Raw genomic sequence first — 11,046 nt, forward strand, 5'->3', positions numbered from 1 at the left:
CCCCTCACCCCAGACGCTGGTCAGGGGGCACCTGGGAGCGACTCCCTTGGGCTTGGGGTGTGATCCCGGGGTCCTGGGGTCGAGCCCCACAGAGGACTCCAGGCCTAGTGGGGAGTCTGCGTGCAGTGGAGGAGCTCACAGAAGGCCCAGAAGGCCGGGGGGGGGGGGGGTGGCGAGGGTAATGATGAGGGCAGACTACTGGGGCAGGGAGAAGGAGGGAGGCCCTTAGGAGACTGCTGACCCAGTTCCCGAGGAGATGCTTGGGCTTGGGCTACAGTGGTAGTAGAGCCGGGGGCGAGGGGTTGTTGTGCACCACTCCAAGGTGGGACTAATGAGATTTGTGACAGATTGGACAGGGAGCATGAGAGAAAGAGAAGGATGACCCCACAGAGTTTGGTCTGCCCAACTGGAAGGATGGGGTTGCTATTTAGCGAGCGGGAGAAAACTGCAAGAAGAGTGAGTTGGGGGAATCACAAGTTTGGTAATTGGGGTCACCCAACATCCAGAGTTCGGGAGATGGAGAAGAAGCAGTCAGTGAGGAGGGCCCCTGGGTGGTCCAGTGGTTGGGCATCTGCCCTCAGCTCTGGGCGTGACCCTGGGGTCCTGGGATCGAGGCCCCCCAGGGGAGCCTGCTTCTCCCTCTGCCTGTGTCTCTGCCTCTCTCTGTGTATCTCTCATGAATAAATAAATGAGATCTTTAAAGAACAAGAAAAAAAGAAGCAGTGAGTGAGGTAGGGAGAAGACTAAGGGATCACTGTGTTCTGGGAGCCCAGTGACGAAAATACCTCGAGAAGGAAGAAGTATGGTTGTCGCGTGTTGGTTTGTTATGATTTTTCAAATCAACTTGTTTATGACAAAAATGAAATTTTTTTATTTTTATTTATTTTTTTTTAAGAGTGATGTTGTTTTGGTTAAGAATGAAGTAAGGGCAGCCCAGTGGCTGAGCGGTTTAGTGCCACCTTCAGTCCAGGGCCTGATCCTGGAGACCAGGGGATCGAGTCCCATGTCCTCCCTGCGTGAAGCCTGCCTCTCCCTCTGCCTGTGTCTCTGTCTCTGTCTCTCTCTCTGTCTCTCATGAATAAACAAATAAAATCTTAAAAAAAAAAAGAATGAAGTAAGCGGAGACAGGATATTGTCATCTCATCTGCGGTTCTATATAAGCCCTCAGAGCTCGGCTGCAGAGGGGCTGCCTGAGAGCGTCTCAGTAAAAACATACAAAGAAGCAACTGCGGCAAGTGGCCACTGAGACCATAAGCACCAAGAGACTGCAAGGACCCTCGGAGAGCACTTGGCCTGGGCAAGGTGATTTTCTTTGCTGATCTCACCAGCTCTTAAAGACGGTAGAGTAATTAGCTCCTGCTGCTGTTTGGACAATTGTGAGCCTCAGTGGCAATACCCATTCATAGCAAAACCTGAGCCAAGTGGCAGGTCAAGGAGACCCTCTTGCCCATCAATAGGGGCCTCATTGTTCCCTAGCAACACGCTCTAGCAACAGTGGACATCAGCGCTTGGTTGAGGAAACCGGCTTTCCTGAGTATCAACTGGTATAAAGGGACACTTCAGGTAAATTTGGGCTTTATTTCTTTCATCTTCACAATAGTGTGATTAACCAACCTATCATTGGTTTGGAGTATGTTGTTTCTTTATTGGGCTTTTTTTTTTTTTAAAGATTTTATTATTCATGGGAGACCCAGAGAGCAAGGCAGAGACACAGGCAGAGGGAGAGGCAGGATCCCTGCAGGGATCCCATGTGGGACTCGTTCCTGGGACCCCAGGATGGTGACCCGAGCCAGAGGCAAAAGCCCAACCACTGAGCCACCCAGGTGTCCCTCTTTATTGGGTTATTAAGAAATATTATCCCATATGCTGTTGGCTTACAAAATTCCTACAGTGAACTTGCGATAAATGAAGAGCTGACACAGACAAGACCCAGTCTCTGAAGATAAAGTTGCCTCCCCCCCCCCCCACGAAGTGGTCAACCGAGTCAATGTTATGTCACAGAGGATTGAGATTTGATGACTAGACTTAGCAAATTCAGTGTCATTTGTGATGGTGACGAGGGTAGCCTCGATGTAGAAGGGCACGCAGTATCCTACCTAGAGATCATTCCAGAGAAAACAGGAGTGAGTATTGCAACTCACTTCAAATAGAATGGGGCTACGAGAGGAGACGTGGGTCTTAAAAAAGAATTATTTTTCTTTTTTTTAAGATTTTTTTAAAATTTATTCATTTATGAAAGGGGGGGTGCAGAGGCACAGGCAGAGGGAGAAGCAGGCTCCATGCAGGGAGCCCGACGTGGGACTCGATCCCAGGACTCCAGGATCACGCTCTGAGCTGAAGGCAGACGCTCAACCCCTGAGCCACCCAGGCATCCCAAAAGAAATTTCTTAAGAAAGGAGATATTGTAGTATGTGTATTTACTGACAGAGGTAATCTGGTAGCGAGTGAAAACCTGATGATGTGAGAGACAAAGGAGAGAGATGCTGGAATGATGGCTTTGAGTAGATAAAAGAGGATGCAGTCCAGTGTACAAGTTGAAAGATTAGCTTTAGGAATGCGGAGAATTTTCCCAGTAGTACAGGAGGAAGGAGCGTATAAAGGGACTAATTAATGGCAGATGCGGTCTGGGGGGTTGTAGAGGTGTCTTCTGGTTACTTCTATCTTCTCACTGAAATAGGAAGCAAAGTCTGTAACTGGGTTACCGTTACGTTGTAGTAACACAAAAGCCTCTGTATTGCAGCCCTTTATCACCTCAGAGGCTTGTTTCTCTCTTGCTAAATATCTAGCCCTGCTGCTGAGCCCCGGGGGTGCTTCTCTAACTCATCCAGGAAGCTGGGGAGCGCTCCATGCTCCTCTATGGTAGAGACCGGGGGTGGGGGAGAGTGCCGTCAAGCCTCTTGAAGCCTATCCCTGGACGTGACATAGCACGCTTCTACATGTCATCGGCCAAAATAAGCAACCCCACCGTATCTGACTCTAAAGTGGGGCTGTGGTGTGCAATCTTACCATGCTTCTCAGAGGAGAGGAAACCAGAATATCTGCGAATGGAGGAGAAGGCACTGCATGGTCATGAAGAGTGAGGGTGTAAGATTCTTGTTTTGGAGAGTGAGGCACCAGGAGTAAATATGGCGAAGCACCAAATGAATGCCAAGGCCAGTGGGGCATGTATTGAAAGTGGTTAGGATGAGGAACGAGAAGCTGTTTTTATGGTGCTAGGTGGTGCTAAGTGAAGGAAGGATCGGAGACCAACCCGTCAGGTCCCCTGGAGGAGAACAAAAACAAATACAAGGTCCAGAGGAATAAGAAAGATGAGGGTGTTTGATTTGCAGAAGGATGTAATGAGGAACATTCTAGAGATGGCACTGCAAGCCCGGTGGTAAATGTACGGTGCAACCTGTATAGTTTCTTTCCCAGTGGCCTTGTCCCCTTCTTTGGCCAGTGGTGCCTTGATTTCCCCATTCGTGCCAGCTTTATTTAGTCTTCATGGCTTGCTCTCCTGGTGTGTGCAACGTGCTTTACAAAATATGGGGCAGTTCTCTATACCTTGTGTAGTGAGCTAAAGGAATGTCTCCAGCTGCCAAAGTTTTCAGGAGTTAGAAGACATTAAGGTGATGAGAAATGATGAACTGCAGACGTGTAGTTTCTGAGAGGCCCTATTTGAGAGATGATGATGGGTTTTAAAAATATTTTAAGATTTTACTTAAACTCAATTAATTAACGTAATGGATTACTGGTTTCAGGGGTAGAGGTCAGCGATTCATCTGTCTTATATAACACCCAGGGATCAGATAATGGATTTTTGAGGGGCTTTCAGTATCCAAAAAAACGGTTACGACAATTCAAAAAGTACTGTCAACGTGTTGCTTTTCTAAACTCCAAAGATTGATCAGGACCTGTAACAGGGCTTGTTCTTTCCCTGTCATCACTACCAGGAAGGAAGTGACTATAGCACATGGACGAGTGGCCTCCCAGGGACGTCTGTCTGCTGATGCCCGGAGCCTGCGAATTACACGGCAAAAGGGGAATAGCAGCAGTTGGAATCCAGCTTGTTAAGCAGCGAGATCTGACATGGGGCGTCATATTGGATTATCCAGACGGGCCGAATGTAGTCACAAGGGTCCTTGAACGTGGGAGAGACAGAAGATTAAGTACCGGAGCGATGCCCTGTGAGAGTCTACTTGGCCATCGCTGGCTTTGAAGATGGGAGGAGGTCATGAGCCCAGCAGCCTGGGCAATCTCTACAACTCAGAAAAGGCAGGACCATTAGATTCCAGAAAGGAACGCAGCGTGGCCAACACCTTTATTTTAGCCCCGTGAGGCCTGTTTTGAACTTGTGACCTCCGGAGCTGTTAGAGAATGAATTGGTGTTGGATTCAGTGTTCTAGGTTTGTGGTGATGCGTTATAGCAGCGATAGGAAACCGATAGAGCGACTAATCATATTGGATGACCTTGACCCCTTTTTACCAATACCCTTTTATTCTTTCTTTCTTTCTTTCTTTCTTTCTTTCTTTCTTTCTTTCTTTCTTTCTTTCTTTCTTTCTTTCTTTCATTTTTTTGAAGGGAAATTGTCGAGGCTGTTTGCACGCTACCAAACCAACGACTTGTTTTAAGGACCTGTTGGCCAATATGTAGCATTGGGGGGAAATAGGCATCAATTTGCTCCTGCAGAAGGGTTGCCCATTTTAAGCCATGGGCAAGGAAAACTATTTGGCACCATGTGCCCAAGTCAGTTAGAAGGAGAGATGAAGTTGGTAGACTCTTCCTCGGGCTCAGTGCACACTTGAGGAGAATCCGTGAATATCCTGAAATTGTCTGCCAAACTGGGTCAGCTCTGAGGATGTTTCTGGCGATCAGACCCTTAAAGGGCAGAGTGAAGATGTTGCTTTGGTGTAGCAGCAGCACATGACGCTCCGGTCTGGGTGTTCGGCACAAGCTGCCATGGGCCAGGCGTCCGCGAGTGACGTGCGTGCAGCAGAGCTCACCCAGTTTCAGTCCTCTCGGCCTCCCTCTGAGACGAGTCCCACGTTGCCGATTAGAGCACCGCACTGTGCACGAGCTGAGCAACTGGCCTAAGGCTCGTAGCCAGTGAACAGTGGCTGCGGACTGTCGCCCTCCGCGTCTCTGTCCCCCTGGGACATCCATTGCCCCCTGGCAGCAGGCCATCGGTCCCTGCTGCCCATCACCGTGCGGATAAGTGAGAGCCTAGGTGTGAAGCAGCTTCCGCAAACCGTTATTTAGGTAAAATACTGGGGAAGAGAACGGATGGCGACGGATCGATTGAGAAAATTCTCGGATCGATTGAGAAAATTCTCCCTGACAACAATCATAAGGACGCGTTAGGAGCTGACAAAGAGCAGAGACACCAAAATCCAAGGTTTTTTGGTCCCCCCCGCCCCCGGAGATATTCAGAGTGGAAACACTGCTTCTGCTTGCTGTATCTTTACGGATTAAAGGGAGTCAATAGTTGATCGTTACCAGCGATGCCAAGCCTCGGGGTGGTTTTGCCCTAAGGGAACACATGGCCAAGTTCAGAGACGTTTTTTGGTTGTCACAGAGTGGGGGTAGCATGTAGTGGGCAGAGGCCAGGACTGCTGCTAGATTCTACAAGCACAGGCCAGGGTCCCAGCACCAAGGGTCGCCAGTGCTGAGGTTAGGGAGCCATGGCCTATGTGGCAAGGAGAAAATGCTTACAAACAAATTCCTTATTCCTTTTCCAGTAGCAGAGAACCGATGGTATGTTTATTTTAAAATGAGTAAAAAAAAAAAGTTTTACATGTAACCTTTCTTTCTTTCTTCCTTTCTTTCTTTCTTTCCTTCCTTCCTTCCTTCCTTCCTTTCCTTTCTTTCTTTCTTCTTTCTTCTTTCTTTCTTTTTATTGGCATAGGAAAGCTCCCAAGTGTGGCCCTGACGGAGACTCTGGATGGACGGAGGCATTAGAGGAAGGTGTTGACCCTTGAGGTGACCCGACAAAAGCAGAGCCAGGACCCAGCTCACGCCTGGAAGGTGTGGGAGCGAAGGAACATCACAGAAGGAACGTTGATTCAGGAGGAGGTTGGGCTTCGTCCTACTTTGCCACTTCTCCGGCCTGTGGCCCAGGGTAGCAGTTGCCACAAAGACATCGGGGTGGGCTGCTTGCCCCGGAACCACAGGCCCCGAAGGCTTCCTGCTGAAGTGGCCTGTGGTGGCCGCGGGGTGGCCCTGACGAGGCTGGGGGATGTGCCTTCTTCAGCCTTCTTCCAGCGTGGCTCCAAGCCACTGGCCACTACAAGGTGTGACAGTCACCTCTGCATGTCCCCAGGGTGGCCAGCAGGTGGGGGGGGGGCGTCTCTGTGTGGCCAAGGACGACACCCCTGTGTTGTTCTGCTCTCCACAGTCGGAGCAAATGGTTCCTCCTGCCGGTCCTCCCGGGAGGCTGCAGGTCTCCACCGACGTCTTCAGGGACCGGAGCTTTCCACGGCTCCACCGGGACCTTCAGCCGCTGTGTCCAGCTACCCCGCTTCGTCCTCTGCGTCCGGCTCGAGCTTGGAAATTCTCTGACTGCAGCAGCTCGGGCCTGAGCTCCCGAGCCTGTTGTCGGTTGGTTTTCTGAGGATGGGGACACTGGACAGAGGGGTTCTGGGAGGGGGGGGCACAGTGTGAGCCGGGGAGGCGAGGGGGGAGCCCGGGGTAGTGAGGCTGTTTGCAGGCTACCAAACCAATGACTTGTTTTGAGGACCTGTTGGCCAATCTGTAGCGGAGTGGCCCAGGCGAGGAGCTCGAGGCGTGACTCAGGGGGCCCGGGGCCCGGTGCCCTCTCGGTCCCCGCAGACTCTCTGGGCCGCGCGGCCTATGCTGGGGGCAGGTGGCAGCGTGGCTCCGGGACAGCGGTGGGCCCGTGCGTGCCCAGGGACTCCCTCGCTGCCAGGCCTGCCATCCCCGGGGAGCACCCATCCAAGCATCTCCCGGCTCATCCAGCCAGCAGGCCGACGGGGTCTGGCAGGGGGGTGTCCTGCTGAAAGACGGCAGCCCAGCCGTCGCATCCTCCCAGCGCCTCCCGGTCCGAGATGCTGAGCTACAGCTGACGTGGCCTCGAGGTTGCAGGACCCGTGGCCCGGTCCTGGGGCGCCCGGGTTCCCCCCGGGGCTGGGATCAGCTTGTCCTCCCGGATCCCACCTGAGACGGGCGAACGAAGGCCAGAAGGGTGGTGGCTCGGGACTTGCTGTGTCCCAGGGATGCAGGACCCTTGCGTCTGCACTGCCAGACGCCTCCACCCGTTCCAGCTTGGGGATCCTCGGCGGCGCCTGCACCTCCCGATAATCTTTCTTTAGGCTTCCACCAATGGTGACCATTTTCTTCCTGATTTTGCGAAGAGGAAAAAAAAATTTCTCTGTGCAGGCCGAGGACTCGGTTCAACTTGCAAGTCTCCGAGCATCGTGGCGTGTCCTCTGCTGCTTCGGGATCAGCCCGTTCATCGCTGCCTAGGAGCCATTGAGCTGCTCTGCAAGCACAGGGTCCTCAAGCAGCCACCTGGCCAAGGGCTGTTGAGCAGACCGGGGTGCACACCTCCTTGTTGGGGGCACGGGGGACGGCGGCCCGTCCCCCGCCTCCGGGTGGACCCAAGGAGAACTTGCTGCAGGTGCCTTTGGCCACGACTCCCCGCTTCCCACAGGTGTCACCTGTAGTCTCAGGGGATGGACACCAGGGGGCACCATCCCACCAGTGTTCTTTCTGGATCTGGGAACCACTGTCCTGTGCTCGCTAGTTTCCACTGAGGATCAACTTTCTGCTCTCCCCACGCTTCCCTGGCTTTTCCTATCTCCTTTCCCGTGTTTTTCTTTGGTTCTTGGGAATCTGAGGTACAGAGTTGATGGCCTCAATGACGGTGGTGACCATCATGCTATTAGAAAACCTACAGAAACACTGATAGTGACCTGATATTGGAGGCTTATTATGTGCTAAGGGCTTTCAAGATATTATTTATTTGTTTATTTGTTTATTTTTATTTTTATTTTTATTTTTTTTTTTTAAAGATTTTATTTATTTATTCATGATAGTCAGAGAGAGAGAGAGAGAGAGAGAGAGAGAGGCAGAGACACAGGCAGAGGGAGAAGCAGGCTCCATGCACCGGGAGCCTGACGTGGGATTCGATCCCGGGTCTCCAGGATCGCGCCCTGGGCCAAAGGCAGGCGCCAAACCGCTGCGCCACCCAGGGATCCCTATTTTTATTTTTTATAAAGATTTTATTTATCCATGAGAGATGCAGAGAGAGAGGCAGAGACACAAGCAGAGGGAGAAGCAGGCTCCATGCAAGGAGCCCCATGTCAGACTCGATCCCGGGACCCGAGGGTCATGCCCTGAGCTCTGAAGGCAGATGCTCAACCGCTGAGCCACCCGGGTGACCCTCCAGATAGTATTTAAAAGTCTCACTGTGGGGATCCCTGGGTGGCGCAGCGGTTTGGCGCCTGCCTTTGGCCCAGGGCGCGATCCTGGAGACCCGGAATTGAGACCCACGTCGGGCTCCCGGTGCATGGAGCCTGCTTCTCTCTCTGCCTGTGTCTCTGCCTCTCTCTCCCTCTCTGTGACTATCATAAATAAATAAAAATTAAAAAATAAAATAAAATAAAAGTCTCACTGCAACTCTGCAAGGTTCATTTTATGAACAAAGAAGCTAAGGTTCAGAGAGTTCCAGCAAACTTCCCAAGGACATACCCGCAACAAGGAGGTAAAGAGGGGCAGCGTGAAAGCAAGTTGATGAAATGTCAGGGCATTACTGATCTTTGGAGCATTTACAGAGCTTGCACATGGGTATAGTAGGGGAAAAAAAAACCAAACAGGAGTCCAGCCTTTGTGAAGTTCATGATCTAAAAGAGGATATGGAGTAAAAATAAAGGGGGAAAGAAGTAAAAGCAAAAATAAAGGAAAAAGAGCAAGTTATATCTGTGATGAGAATGAAAAAAAAGACACATATATATGACATTTGTAAAACTGTACATTTAAAAAGGGTCTGAGATTATTGGGAACACTTTCCAGGTGTAGAGTCGAGAAGACATCCTGAAGTCGATTCTTCTCTTGGAGTAGTTCTGAAGACAGGAGTGATAAGGTCAGAATAAAGAGCAGTTATTCTTGGGTTCAGCTCTCAAACTTGTGAATCCTTATTAATTGTGGGTTGTGTTCTTTGTTGTTTTTTTGTTTGTTCATGACACTCGAATTTGCTCCATGTCCTTGGAGGTGAAGTCTCAGCTACAGCTGTATGCATAGGTGACGGAGACCTAGATAAAATGTTTTGAGGGTTTATACACCCAAATATTCCAGGTTATCTATCCCATAGAACCATAAGAACAGCAAGAGCCAGGAATCTCCTCGTACTAAATAAATGAAGGTTTATTTGCTGGGGGGCTGAGCATCCCACCTGGGACCTTGGATATATCACTGCATTTAATCTTAACACAACCCCGTAAGATGTGCATTAATCAGTATTCCCTCAGGACATCGAGCTTAGGCAGGTTGTGCAAATTCACCAGAGAGTAATACTTTTTTTTTTTTAGAAAAAGATTTCATTTATGTATTCCTGAGAGACCCAGAGAGAGAGGCAGAGACACAGGGAGGGAGAAGCGGACTGGATCCCAAGACCCCGGGGTCATGACCTGAGCCCAAGGCAGACGCCCAGCTGCTGAGCTACCCAGGCGCCCCAGCCAAGGTAATTCTCACTTAAATTCGATTTATAAATTTCAAAGAATTTTTGGGTTATGCCTCCACCAGAGAGTGTAGTAACCTGGGTTAGGTCGCAGAGCTGCTAAGCGGCAGACACTGGACTCGAACCCAGAGTCCATTGCCCATTAGCCCATTGCCTTTCTCCTGCAATGGCAGCACCGCTTTATAGCAAATAATGTATTATGCCACCAGTCTGCCATTGGCGTTCAGAATACATCATCTCCAAGAACTTCTGTTAAAAATCAAGCATGTTATTTAGGAAGAACCGTATGAACATCAAATAACACATAAAGATGTCTGTTTTTATACCTACTTACAACTTGCTGTAAAAAGAAGAATCTAAAATGCTTTTTTTCAAATATTTTACATGAACGATTTTAGAGACACACGCAAAGATCCAAATGATTATTGAGCATCAACACCTGTGTTTTTTTGCGTGTCGAAGAGAGATCTGTACTTTATCGACACAAACAGAACACAGTGGATGCATAGAGGTAAGAAATCTGTTCGAATGCAGCCTAATATCTTAGGCTGTCAGTGTTTATACAGTCCCAATCTTTCCAGTACTCTCTAAGCTGCAAACTTCTGTGAACCCAAGTGGGGGAAGAGTGGCCCCAAGGAAAGGGCCCTAGGATGGTCATCAGTGGGTGTGGAGTGAACAGGGCAAGTGTATGACGGAGTCACTGCACCGCTCTGGACCCCGGGGTCCCCGTGTGTAACAGGAGGACCCCAGAAGACCTCTAAGATCCCCATCATGCTGAGGAATATTTCTTAATCTGAATTTAACATTTGGATATTTGTTTTATTCAGCAGAAGATCCAGAATTTTTTAAGACCAGTCCAGACTGAGACACAGGTGACGCATTTTCCATTACTCTTTATTATGTTTGATGTCTTATGGAAATTTTTGATGTTTTATGGAATTTTTTTCCATAGGTTCCCAGGAACCTAAGACCTGGGCACATCACATAAAACCAATTTCTGGCAGGGGCAAAAACAAAACAATCAAAACCCACAATAGGAAAAAAAAAAAGAGGAAGTTAACACTGTCTGGGGCCATCATAGCAGAACCCAGAGAATATATTCTTTAAAAAAAAAATTTGGGGGGGGGGGACACTTGGGTGGCTCAGAGGTTAAGTGCCTGCCTTTGGCCCAGGGCGTGATCCTGGAGTTCCAGGATCGAGTCCCACATCAGGCTCCTTGCATGGAGCCTGCTTCTCCCTCTGCCTGTGTCTCTGCCTCTGTGTGTGTGTGTGTGTGTGTGTGTGTGTGTGTGTGTGCATCTCATGAATAATTAAATAACATCTTTAAATTTTTTAAATGTATTCTTTAATTGAGACATTCTAGGCACTTCCT

The sequence above is a fragment of the Vulpes lagopus genome, chromosome 2 (assembly GCF_018345385.1).
Source record: "Vulpes lagopus strain Blue_001 chromosome 2, ASM1834538v1, whole genome shotgun sequence".
Classification (NCBI taxonomy): Eukaryota; Metazoa; Chordata; class Mammalia; order Carnivora; family Canidae; genus Vulpes; species Vulpes lagopus.